Source organism: Patagioenas fasciata, chromosome 8 (assembly GCF_037038585.1).
Source record: "Patagioenas fasciata isolate bPatFas1 chromosome 8, bPatFas1.hap1, whole genome shotgun sequence".
Lineage (NCBI taxonomy): Eukaryota > Metazoa > Chordata > Aves > Columbiformes > Columbidae > Patagioenas > Patagioenas fasciata.
Window position 1 is genome coordinate 20519076 of NC_092527.1, and position 13062 is coordinate 20532137.

General features: G+C 42.1%; 1 long non-coding RNA gene across 1 annotated transcript in view; it reads left to right on the forward strand.

The window, feature by feature from the left end:
* Positions 1-9525, forward strand: part of LOC136104474 (uncharacterized) — a 120517-nt gene extending 110992 nt beyond the window's left edge. Inside the window, exons 5-6 of the long non-coding RNA XR_011740284.1 lie at positions 7719-7885; positions 9451-9525. This is a non-coding gene — a long non-coding RNA (uncharacterized lncRNA). The remainder of the gene's footprint in view (positions 1-7718; positions 7886-9450) is intronic.
* Positions 9526-13062: the final 3537 nt, after the last annotated feature.

Here is a 13062-nt window from a genome sequence, read left to right on the forward strand (position 1 = left end):
GACTCCAAATCTGGACAGTCCTGCCCTGGTGCCTGTGCCAGTAAGAGACAAGGGCTCTTAAATGTTTTTCTGTTCCAGCTTTTGAGGGGATGCAGATACCTCTGATCCCTGCTTTAAATTGGTGTGTCTTGGCCATTTATTTCATCTCCTTTTCAAATACTGTTAGCTTGCTTGAGTCCTTATGTAGACAGACATCAACAACTGGAGTGTGGGTTCCAGGGAAGTGATGAGTTACCAGATGCAAGGGACATATCCTCATTGGATGTGATTTTAAAATTTTGTTCAAAGTATGAAACTAGTGGAAATAGAAACTTGTGACATGCAGACAACTTTTCTGAAACATAACAATTTGAATTTTGTTTTGTAATAGCAAGAAGCCTATGACTTCCAGCCTGGAGAGTGTAGACTGGGAAGGTCCCACGCATGTGGAATAAAGGGATTTGTTTTTGGAGACAGATTTGAAGAGTTCTGCTAGTTAACCTTAAAGAGTAACATCCAGCAAAGTATAACAAGAAAATGTTGTTACCTCTATCTGAACTGTTTGCTCCTGTCTCGTTTTGTTGCTTTAGACAGAATTTTTCAGTTTCTCACTGTACACACCTGTTTAGTGGACCATAAAGCTTACTTACCACTCAGACATGCTGTGCAGTTTGACTAATGACTATGTGAAGAGCATGTTCCTGTCCAAGATGGAAGATATTTCAGATGGACAAAGCCAAAGGTGTTTTTAACAGGAGAGTCTAGACAGTCACACTGCTAAGGCTTGTTTTTGTTCCCTTTGTAAATCTTTTTGACAAACACATGCAGATCTTTAGAGTGAGCCATTCTCTGAAATAATTAAGAACTAAATTTAGCAATTAAGGGGCCAAACTTTGTGATGAAACAACCTGACAATTACGTCAGCGGTACTGTCAATCACCAAGCATCAGCCCTGGAAGGTCAGCTGGTGTTTCCTCAGTGTTCCTGCTGCACAGGGTGAAAAAAAAAAAAAAAGACCCTGCAGGGCAGAACTGTATTGGCAAAATAGCCCTTGACTATATGCTTCTGGCCCATTTTGGCTCCGTGCTGTCTTTTCCAGACCTGCCACTCCTTGCTGACACATTACTGGGTCACCTCCACTTCCGTGCTTTTGCTCTCTTTTTCCCAGGCAAGCCACTTGCCAGGTCTTTTTGGACAAGTGGCATTCAGAGACCTGAAGGAGTCTCCTCTGCAAACTGGAACTGGTCTTCAGGTCACATAGAAATCTACTAAAAGTGCTGGAAATTTTTAACTGCTTTTCAGGGCCATCAATGCAACTACTACACATATTCATATCCTTTCATGGAACAATACGTATAACTGCTTGTGAGTCAGAATGAATTTTCTTGGCAACAAACAATGCTCAGGAGGTGAATTTGCCAAGCCCTAAGTTATTCAGTGTCCTTCCGTCTCTGGGGATTTGCATTTTAACCTCTGCAGTCGTGAGGCTCTTGAATTGGGTGAGACAGCATTCTTATTAAACAGGAAGATGGCCTTTCCTCCTGCCAGTTCCCAGTGCGTTTCTCACTCAGTTCTCTGGCATCACTCACAGAAATAGTAGATAAAGTGGCCGTACCTTTCTTGCATAGGTTTCTGTTGCATATGGCATGAGTACAACTGAGGAAAAAACACCATGATGCAGGTGCATCTTTGGAAACTCTCTCCTGACTTATCAAATATCTTTGTCTTCAGTTTGGTCACTATCAAGTTTTTGCACGTGTTCTATAGAAAACAGCAGGAGTTGATCTCACCTTATAATGTGACTGGTAATGTGACTCTGAGCAGCTGCAGCTAAATCATTGCCCTGGGAATGAATAGCTCAGTGTGTTTCCTTCATTGTATTTATTACTGATTAAAGGCTTCCTTTATAGGATGGCTTATCTCCTTCCTCCCTGAAGTAGTGTTTAACCTCCAAGGAGTTAGTTTGTTGCAGATGGGAAGACACAGATGTATTGCAAGTACATTCTTCTGTTTGGGACTTCATTAATATGGAGTAGCAGTATACCATAAAATGCTAAATACCTGGTGATGTGCCAGCTATATTTGGAGCACCCAAACCAGGTCTACTCCCACCTTCTACCCTTCTTGGGAGAAAGTTGGTGGTGCAGATAATTTGACCCAAATCTATTCCTGAAAACTGTTGATGGAATTGTAAGGAAATGTAACTCAACCACATCCAATACTCTTTGTGCTTTAGTGTGTCTGAAATTGAAATTTGAGCTTGAAAGTTATAGGGGAAAGACATGAGAAAATGAGAAAAGCAATGAATTATTCCTTTTCTTCTGTGGAAACTGAGAAAGCCTGGCTGCAGGCTAGCACCTTTGTACACAACTGTCAGTGTAAAGGTGAACATGTTTGACAGTGCTGATTCACATGCTGTGTGATATTGCATTCCAGTTTAATTACTGGCAGCGGCTTGAGTGACTTTAGAGAAACCACAATCTATGTGCTCAACTGATCAGCTACATACAATTTTATTTATTGAACTAATTTATCCTTACAACTGTTCTCAGGCCTTGTATTTGTTTGTGGTGAGGGTTAGAATGTTCCTGTAGAACTAAAGAAAGGTTGTGGGCTGCTGAAACAAGAGTTGCATTCAGAAGCTACTGTAGTGTGATTAAGTAATTTTTCATACCATATCAACCTTTGAGAAGGAATGCCTACCTATTTGACCAGCCATCTGTGGGTCATACTCTTAAAACAAGTGAGTCACTGAAATTCTTCAATGCATAATGAATTGTGAGGGTATTTTTCAGTTCTTTTTTTCTTTTCCTAAGTCAGAAATTGCCTTAGGACATGGGTATGCAAAGAGCATATTCAGTGTGTTAAATCATTTTACATTTATGGTGCTTTGCTTTATTGAGGGATATCCGTATTGGAGAAGGTCAGTAAGGAGAGGGGTATGGTTAGTTTACCTGAATGCCGAACATGTTTAATTCTGGTTTTTGAAATGTTAGCTTATACCTAAAAGTGACAACGTAACTTTAGACAAGACAGGGACACGGATCCTATTCATATACACACAGTAGACATTAAAAATTACCCTCCTGAGATTCCTGTTTGAATCTGCTCCTTGGTTACTTGATGCCTGGTAATTGGAAAAGCTGAGCGAATGTGCGTTCTCTAAGCAGGGTTGGAGGAAGAACCTTGTAAACAAAAAGCTGCAGGACAGGTATTCTCATTCATTTTCCAATTCATTAAGCAATGCTGTGCTTTCTGTTGTGCCTGTTTTCCTGCTTTCCCATGTGTCAGTGTGGGGTTTTCCTTTTCTTCAGGCTAAGACAAGAATGAGGGAATGCTGAGGAGCTAATAAAAACTGCTTTTGATCAACTGGGGAATTCACAGATACCTAGTTATAAAAGACACACCTACTTAAGTTGCCTGGATAACGGAGGTCTAGTCTGTTGCAGAATCTGTTAAGACAGCTATATATTTCACATGCTTACAGGAGTGTAATCATAGATGAAAGTATTTGATCTATCTGGTTTGGCATCCTGCCTTTTGACCTGGCCAGTAACTGAGAGTTAGGTGATCAGCACAGTTCCCCATCTCTTCTTTCACACCGAAAATGCACATAAGCTGCTTTACTGTAGAAGCCAGTTTTATGCCTTGGAGGGACCCTTGATTCACAAGTTGCAAAACTAAGTTTTACCACCAGCTCTGCCACTGACTCACACATAGGCTGTAAGCACCTTCCTTACTATCAGGTTATTTAAAATGTTCAGCATGCTAATTTAAGATTTGTCTGTCATTATGATTCTTGCAATGTTTTGTAGAGACATTATTTCTTTTCCGTGCCAACCAAATCTATTCAATTTAATTTCCTGAATCATAATCTTAAAACATGATCTTTTAATGAGCATAACTGCAAATTCTTTTAATAGTCAGAAATGTTAGCAATGACTTCTCTGGCTGTCAGGCTCCACAAGTGTCAGTCTGTTGAGTTGAAGATCTCTTCCCCAGCTGAACCCTGTTCAGGTGCTGTGTCAACCACAGCTTCTCCTCTGTGAGAGGAGGATGAAGGCCTAGAGTCCCGCTGAAGGCTGGGAGGAGGCATCCTTCCTTCCTTTGCACACAACTGGTGGATCTGCTAACACTGCATGCAGTGTTTACTCAGGCAAAAAGCTAAAAAATACAGAGACATGACCAGAGGATCCAAGGAAACAAAAAGTAGTAAAAAGGTATATATAGGTGAGTTTGTAGGGAGCTGAGCACTGAATAAGTGGAGAGTACACTACTGTTTGAAGAGATTTGAAGAATTATTTAGGCCACAAAGAGAACCGGATGGAAAAGATGTCCATGCTCCATTGGCATTTATGTGGCAGAAGCTATTTGCGCAAGAAATGTCACTTCAGGGGGAACCCCTGGAACAGACTGTACAGGGACAGTGTCCACTGGTTGTGAGTGTGTTTGGGCTAGAAATTGCAAGGAGTTCTCTGACAATCACAGCTATTGGTCTGGAGCGCCTTCCCAAATGATGAAATGAGGGGAAATGCTTCACAGAGAAAATCAGTCATTTTAAGGAACAGGATTTCATGAAGTGGCTTCCTTCAACAACTAGGGACAAAATCTGAGGCTCAGCATGTCCACTTAACCTGATACTCTTAATATATTTGTTCTCCAGCAAATTAAGTCATTACTTGTCTAAGGATCCTTATATTGAAGCTCTTTCATGTTTGCTTTTGAGCATCTGTGTTTGGATAATTTAATCTTTGTTTTCATCTCTGTCACTGGACTTCTTCAAGGAAACAAAAATATTTTGTAGTAAGAAAAACAGTGCTCTTAGGCACAGGCTAAAGACATAATGGAAATACCCCATGCAGCATAATCCATTTTTAATCAGTCACATCATTTAGCTATGACTAGTTAGAGAAGACACTGGAAACACAATGTGTAGCCTCAGAAACACCAAAATGTGTTTAAAAGTACAAATACAGAAAATTAGTCAATCAGAGTAAAACTAATAATATGGAAAGTCTCAGCAATCAATCATCATGCAATGACTGAGATTATTTCAGTGTATTACAAGTACACATGGGTCTGAAATAATGTATTTTTTGCTTTAGGCTACGCTATTAATATCGTAAATTTTTGATTCCTGACTACTGTATTTACTCAAAATGAGGACTGGCTTTTTTAAAAGTTAAGCTACTTGGAAAAACAAAGCACATTCTAGATTCCATCATTCTCCCTTTAGGTTAATATGGTAATGTCTGTTTTTAAAACAGAGCAACTATTCAAAAGCTTTTTTTTTTTTTTTTTTAATTCAGATTACATAGGGTGTAGGAACAGCACAAAACTATCCTACCACTGTGCCTCTACCTTTCTTTCAAGTTATCATCTCTGCCCTCTCCAGTCCTAAGGCTGCCCTGTGGCAACCAGTGAGGTTATCTGCCAGTCGCACTGGGCAATTTTCTGATACCTCTTAAATGCCTCAACTATTGAATAGCTGCAGGAACACTGGTTACAGATCAAAACCCCATGGTGTTAATTGCGGTACAAACACGAAACAAACAGGGAACCCAATGCTTTCCCCTCAAAAAGTACGAGTAAAGTGAAGTGACGTTTCTAAGTGTCTATATCTAAATGGTTAGCTGGTAGTAGGTTTGTTTTGAATCTCTGTGCAGGATAGGGACAATGAGTATCTCCTTATTGAGCTAGTGAGGTGGATTTTCCACTTGTCTTTTCTTCTTTAGATGGTATAAAATCCATTACTTACAATAGTAAGTTATGACTTTGCTTTCTCTCCTGACCATGTTTGACTGGGATTGGATGACACCAGTTGGATGATGGTTGGTGTGCATTACCAGTGCTCCATCTGCCTTACCACAGGTAGACCAGCCTGGCCTAGTTCCCTGGGCAGTGTGTTTGTTACACTGAACCCTACCAGTGTGAGGGGCAAGGCAGGTTTGTTTCAGACTGACTGGCACTGTCTCGGTGAGTTGGGGCTGTACACACTCCACCTCCACAGACCCCACAGCGCAGCAGCTAGCTGTGTGCCATGAGGAGCCGGTGGTGTGTACGTGTGCTAGGATCACTCAGCAGTCACCATTTAGATTACAGGAAGTTTTGCTGTGTATTTCCCAGACATAGTTCATTTGGGAGGATCAGTAAGGCAGCTACCTGTTAAGAGCAAAGTTTCTGGGAAAACTTTCCATCTAAACATGAATTTTTGAATCGGTTCACAATAAAGTTTAGCCTAAACCATCATAGACATAGAAGTATGTAGGGGTTTCTGCTCACTCAAAGCAGTCAAATACATGTGTTTGTCCAAGATAAAAAATAATCAGGAAACATTTTTCTTGCATTTCTGATGCCTTTTTGAGAAGGGAACAGGGCTGCTCTGGAGCCCAGGGTGCCAGGGAGCAGCAGGGGGAGATGCACTGGCTGCGGGGACAGGCCCCCAGGCAGGCAGGGCTCTGCCTGCACCAGTGGGACCGGGCATAGTGGGGTAACCAGCCCCAGCCCAGCACCCAGCTGCCAGGTGAGGAGCCGCGGTGGCACATCTGAGATCAGGTCAGGAGGCCAGCGGGGCAGAGAGGCATGAGACAAGGGCTGTGCCTACCCTCAGCACAGCTTGAGCCAAGGGTTTCAGCTCCAGCCTCGCTCCTGAGCAAAAGCAAGGCAGACCCAGCTTCCCAGTCTGAACCCAGATCACAGCCCAGCACTACCAGCCCCAGTCTGGCACACAGGCAGCTAAGCCCTGGGCAGGGGAGGGGCACGCAGGGCCTGGCAGGTAGAACTTGCACAGTCCCGTGTTGGGCTGGCATCTGGGACTGGGTGGTGAAGGTGGCTGGCATGGACTTGTCTCTGTTTGTTCAGACCTGTGTCGAGTTGTTTATGCAAATAAATCCAAAGTGCCTGTTTACTTGCAGACAATGTTCATGTCAGTAAAGCTATGGCTTTGGCTATAGTTTCACCAAGGTATGTAACTGCAAGTGTTTGGGTTTTTTTGGTACAACCTATTTGTGAAATTAAAACAGTTCAAAAGCCAAAATGTTTAGAAATGGTGAAATTAATGATCTACCTATTCCTGATGTGTGAGAAGGAGAGCAATTAATCATATCTAGTATTTACATAGTATTATTCAGACAAATTACAAGGAGAGATATCATTATTATTTACATAATCCACAGCAGGAAAACAGGTCTCAGAAAGGTCAAACAAGAGGCCAGCCAGCATGTGTGAGGTCAGTCTTCCAAGAATTAATTTTTGATACACGAAAGCAGACTGATTTTTTTATTCTTCTTTGTCCCCAGAGATATTGAACATCCACAGCTTGCTTTGAAATTAGTGGCAACTCAAGCATTTCTGAAAATCAGTCTGTATTTGTGACCCACTTGTACTTCTAAATAGATGTGTCATGTCTGGTACAGCAGTTTGAGCTAAGCAACTTGCACACAGAGAAGTCACACCTAGCTCTTATGGAGGAATAGAAACTGGGATCCATGACTGAAAATCGTGTTTACATCCAGTTTTATTGTAAAGCATCCAGTTATCTGGGAGTGACGAGATGAAACAGTAGCTTTACTCCACTGCTCTGTTTGAATCTGCCAGTTTCCACTAGTTGCATTGCTGGTGTTTTTTCTGATTTTAGTGCTAGTTTTGCTCACAGCTGAAAAAAAAAAAAAGCTGGCTGTGGAGTCAAAAGCTTCCTAACCCTCTTACATGTCATTCTCACTTGGCTCATCTCTTGCTAGTGAGAAACACGCTCTACGTTTGGGATTGAGGCTCTACACAAGTCCCAGGAAGAAGCCTACGCACTTAGATTCCGAGGGTCTGGATGAAGCAAGTTGCACCATTTCCATTCACTCAAGAGCACCCAGCTGTGATCAGCACCCCCGCTGCACCTCCAACCCACTTCTAGGTGAGTCAGAATCCCAGAATACCCATTGCCTAGCGGAAGGAAGCAATGAGTTTCCTTCATACATCACCAGCTGGGACCAGGGTCTGAAATCTTTTGGGAAAGCCTCCAGATGGACATTAGCCTGGAACTGGGGTGTTCCCAAAGATTTAAGAAGGCCCTCTGTGCCCTCAACCAAGGTGCATTTATGGCACCCATTTCTGACACAAGTACTTAGCCACTAGTTCCCAGAACAGTTCTCAATTGGACTGAATAACTTTTGTGAAATCTGATGTTCAGTGTTACTTTTACTCACATTAAGGATTAATGCAGTAGCTCCATAGCTCTGTACCTATAGCGAGCTGCTTTTACTGTAGGATCTTACAGGAATGGACATAGGCTTCTGTTGATGCAGGTCCAAGACACAGAGTTAATCAGGCTCACTTCTTTGTCTGAGTAGGGCATAACTAAGATCCTTCTTTTCCTTTCCCACTCCTCAGAGGAGTGGCAAAATTTTGCAGAGAAGCCTGCATAGCACAGTGTGAACTAGCTCTGCTGCAGAACAGAGCTTATTAGTGCAGCTCACCCGTTTCTTCCAAATATCACAGTTGTCTTCACATTTTGAAAAGCAATTAAAATCAACAGCACGTAACTTATTACAGCTGTAGTAAACATTTCCCTTGGCCATGGCAAACAATCCTGGGAACTCTAAACTGCATACAACACTCTAAACTGCATGCAACAGCCCCTCCTCCTGTTTGCAATGAGGATGCACATTTATGTTCAACATGGCAAAAGCGATTTTTCTCCCAATTTTTTGCTTGCCCTTTGTAAGCCACCTGGGCAGCCACAACCCCAAGAGTATTGAATTTAAACAAAATAAGTCCCCTGAGCAAACTGGGGCTTATTGTTGTGGAGTTTATGAAAAGCACAAACTCAAGTAGAAACAAGTATTAATCATGGATTGCTGAGACAGATGCACACCCTGCATAGTATTCATTTCTCACTGACTACAGGTTTGTCTGGTTAGTCCCACACGCTGATATTCATTAACTAAATGAATACACCCACAGCAAGAACAGAATGAATTTGCGGCGTTGTTAGTTGGCATAACTTCAGTGACTGTTAACAAGTCTTCATTCTTTATATACCAGTTGTCAGCCATAGCCCCGTATGTAATTTATAGGAGAGATAAGTGCTATCATCATCTTGCAAATAAAGATATAGAAGCAAGAAGTGTAGGGCTTGTCTGAGGCCACTGTGGAGCCAGCAACTGAAAATCTGACAGCTCCAGGCCCGTATTTACAAATATAAATTGTCTGATGGCTTTGCTCTTGTCTTACTGGTCACAACTCTTGCAATGTGCCTTAGTTCGCAAACAGATCCTTTATTTGAAAATAGCTTTTCAAGAATTATGAGCTCTCACAGCCTGTGTTACGTTTCAACTGGATGTTGCCACAGAAATATGCCATGTCTCATGTAGTATTGTCCCTTTGCTCTTTGATTAATTCCTCTTTTTTGTTGAGTTTGCAATTAAGTGTCTTGCAGGAGATTAGCAATCTTGATTGCATTTGTTAATTATTTGCCAGGACACTGCTGGAACTAGACTGTGAAGAGCAGTGATTTGTTGGAGGAAGGCAAGCACTGCACCCAGACGTTCCCTCATGCACCTTATGGCCGGACCCTGTCTTATGGTGTTGGCAGGTGCTGAATTCTCATCATCTGCGCCATGGTTTGTGCTTGGGGCTGAACTGGGCAGAGATTGGATTTTAGATTTACAGAAGTCTTGAGCTGCTGTTAGGATAGCAGAAAATCCAAATCAATGTAATTTGTACAGCCTGTGCAAACCCAGTGATCTTATTTTAAACATTTCTGTCAGTGTAAATTTTTGAACTAATTTGAACAGGTTCTGTCCTTAAAATTTTTGAGTAAAATTTCATGGACTGGTAAGGACACAAAGTACAGCTAAAAAAAAAAAAAGGAAAAAAGCCTCTGCCTTGTCAGGTTCTCCGTACCCTTAGAAACAACTTCGGGGCTCTGGGCGCAGCGCGCAGCCCCGCAGGGCCAGCGGGACACGGCGGGGGGCGCCCCCTGGCGCCCGCGGCACGGCCGCAAACTCCGCCCCCTTTACTGTTCGAACAGCGCGGGTTGTGCTTCTGCTGTTCACCGCAAAGTGTCTTGTAGAACTAGAATTTAACATTTTAAGCCTGTTGGGAAATGGCAAGGGGAAATGCTTTAATGCAGATATGTGCGTGTTCTGCAGAGGGGAAAGCTGGAAAAGGCTTTAAAGCTCTTTCAGGCCTCAGAGGAAAGAATACATTCATAAGCATAAACTAAGTGAAAAGATCATGCAAAAAAATTGCTCTGAAGCTGGCAGACACTTTGATATCTTAGGATGGGTTCCCTGGGTTCTCTCAAGGGCCTCATACCTGTGCTGAGGGTTGTCACCAATTTGTGCAGGCCCAGCTGAGGGCTGGAGTGAGCATTTAGAGCCCTGCTCGGGATCATGAGATCTTACCCAACTCCTTCAGGAGGTACCAGCTCAGTTCTGCTCAGTCCATGCTGTATTCATACCCCAAGGCTCAGGCTAAGGGCTAGGAATGGTGACGAGTGCTGCTTATGAGTTTGTGGAGGTAAGGGCAGACCTTTCGGGGAGGGCTGTGTTTCTGTAGTTAAGACTGGCCCCAAGGTACTTTTGGGGAGCCCAGGGTAGCAGCAGAGATGCAAAGAACTCTGGAGAGCCATGTCACCCTGTTGTTGTAAGACCTATTAGCCTGATACTCACCTAGCAAGTCTAAAGCTATGTGCCTTGATGAATTCCAGGGGAAAATACCAGAACTAGCTTCCTAATGGAAAGTGTATTTTTATGGTATTTACCACAGTTACTTTCTCTTCTTTCTTCCTCTGAATCCCCTTGTTAGTTTAGATGCACATTTCACATCACTTTCATTTGTTTCCTTTCTCATCTGAAGAGTCTCAGTTTACTTAATCTCTGTTAAAGTGGCGTTCCTTACATTTGGCTATGCTTGTTGCCCTTCTTACTTGTGAACAGAAATTATCAGCTCATAGTCCATCACTTCATACACAAAGCTGAGATTTTTTTCTCCACGAGCATCACTTGACATTTATCTGCAAAAAATGTTAATGCAGGCAAATGAGAGGCAGCAGAAAAAAGCAACACGAGTGGAAAATTGTGGGATGCTGCCTTCTGGGGGCAGTGTGCGCCTGTGTAATTACAGTAACTGTGATCAGCTTTATTTCTCAAGTGCAAACTGTGTGCTTCTTGTTTCCATAATTCCTCTTATGCTGGAACTACCTCCCCATCGGATCTTTACACCTCCTGTACTCATTAACAGTGGGGCCATTGCTCGAGTGATTAAGTAAAGGCTTCCCAGTCACCCTGTCACCCTGTCACCCCACCCTCTGCCAGTTCCCAGAGTTTTGTCTCTTTTTACTTAGGATATCTTTTGGAGTGTTTTTTTCTTTTTTTCTCAATACATAGGCATGTTGATTTTTCCCATATTACCCTCTCCCAGTAGAGAGCTATTTGGAGGGACCCTATAGAGACAGCCTTCCTGGAGGCTGGGCTTTCAGTAAAGGTTGTCTAGGCAAACAGTTAGAGAGAGGTTCTCCTGCCTGTAGTGTGACACATAACAGAAGCAAGTGGCACCTTCAGCCTGGAAAACCTTAATTCACAGTGGACTTCTGAGTGCTAAAAGATAGGCTTTGGGGTCTTTGGCTTCTTCTCTGTTACACTGTATATACAAACACAGTACAGCATCATTACTTTCTGAAAAACACAAGAAATTAATAATTAAGATTCGTTGGTTTGTTTGTTGTTGCACATCCTCATGCTTAGAAATGTTTTTCAGCAGAGGCTTTCTGCAATGGACATGAAAGGAAAGAGAACCTCATAGCTACCTCAGCCTGATGTTAAATCTGCAGTAATTTTCAGGAAAAATCACTTAAGTGAATTATCATAGGATCATGGGGTATGCTTCCACATTTTCTCTTGTGTTATTCCCCCTCCTTTCTATATGTAGTATTGAAAGACTGTTTTAAATAGATTCTTAGAAATTAAATCTGAAAATATGTACTTGGCTATCTTGTATAAATCAGGTATTTTCCTCAAATATATTAATGGATATCTGTCAATTCTCCTTTAAACAGTTAAAAAATACTGAGTGACAGAGATAGTTTCATAAGTGCCAAATATCTCTTTAAATCTAGTTAACTGAATCTAAATGATAGTTTCTTATTTATGGATTGAGGTAAATGACACAAAAGAGGGAGAGAGAAAATTCTTCCGAATCCTTTCTCTAGATAGTTTTTTGCCTTGATTAGGAGTTCTGGCTACGTAATGATGTACAGGCATGACTTATTATTGCAAATATCTTATTATCTTATTGTATATCACTATGCAAATACTTGCTGACCTGTGCAAATAAGTAGCCCATCTCCAAAGAGCTCTGTTTACCTCCAAAAAGGCACAAGACCTGTTCAGTAGAGGAAATGATTTATGATGAGAAGGCAGGGTCACCTGCTTCAAGATCCTTTTGTAAGCTTAGACTTTAACAAGGGGACACTGGCAAATGAGCACAAAGCAGGTTTCACAGGCACAGAGGACAACAAAAGCAGAAGTAATGTCAAGAGTAGCACACACAGGTGAAGCTGATTAAACAGAATATAGTTCTGCAATGTGGGTAATTCCTAACCCATTAAACTGGAAGTGTTTTCTTAGCTAATTAAACCACAGGATTAAGAAGTCTAAAATGAATGTTGTGGATGTGGTTTTAATCCTTGGGCAATCTAGAGATCTTGGCAGCTGGGGTCTGTACACCTGGGAGAGATTTACATGTTCAGTTACCCAGCCTTAAGCCGGGGCTGCAGGTAAGTTACCTTTGCAGTGAGCATTCATCGCTGTGTTTGCAGTCAGACTTGGCAACAGGTCTAGGTGTCTCTCAGTGATGCTATCTTGAGGATATCTGAGCATCTCAAATATCTGACTGGTGATTAAAACTCCTCCAGTGCAGCCTGCAGTTCAGCTGAGGCTTTCCTCCTTTCTACTTGCATTTTTTGGCTGCTAAGGAAGAAATGAAAGCCATTTGGTTTGGGACACCTTTCATGGTTTTGTGTACTGTGATCTCCTGACAATGTTCCCTTTTCATTGCTGTCTGTAGGACTTGAGATCTTTCTATACA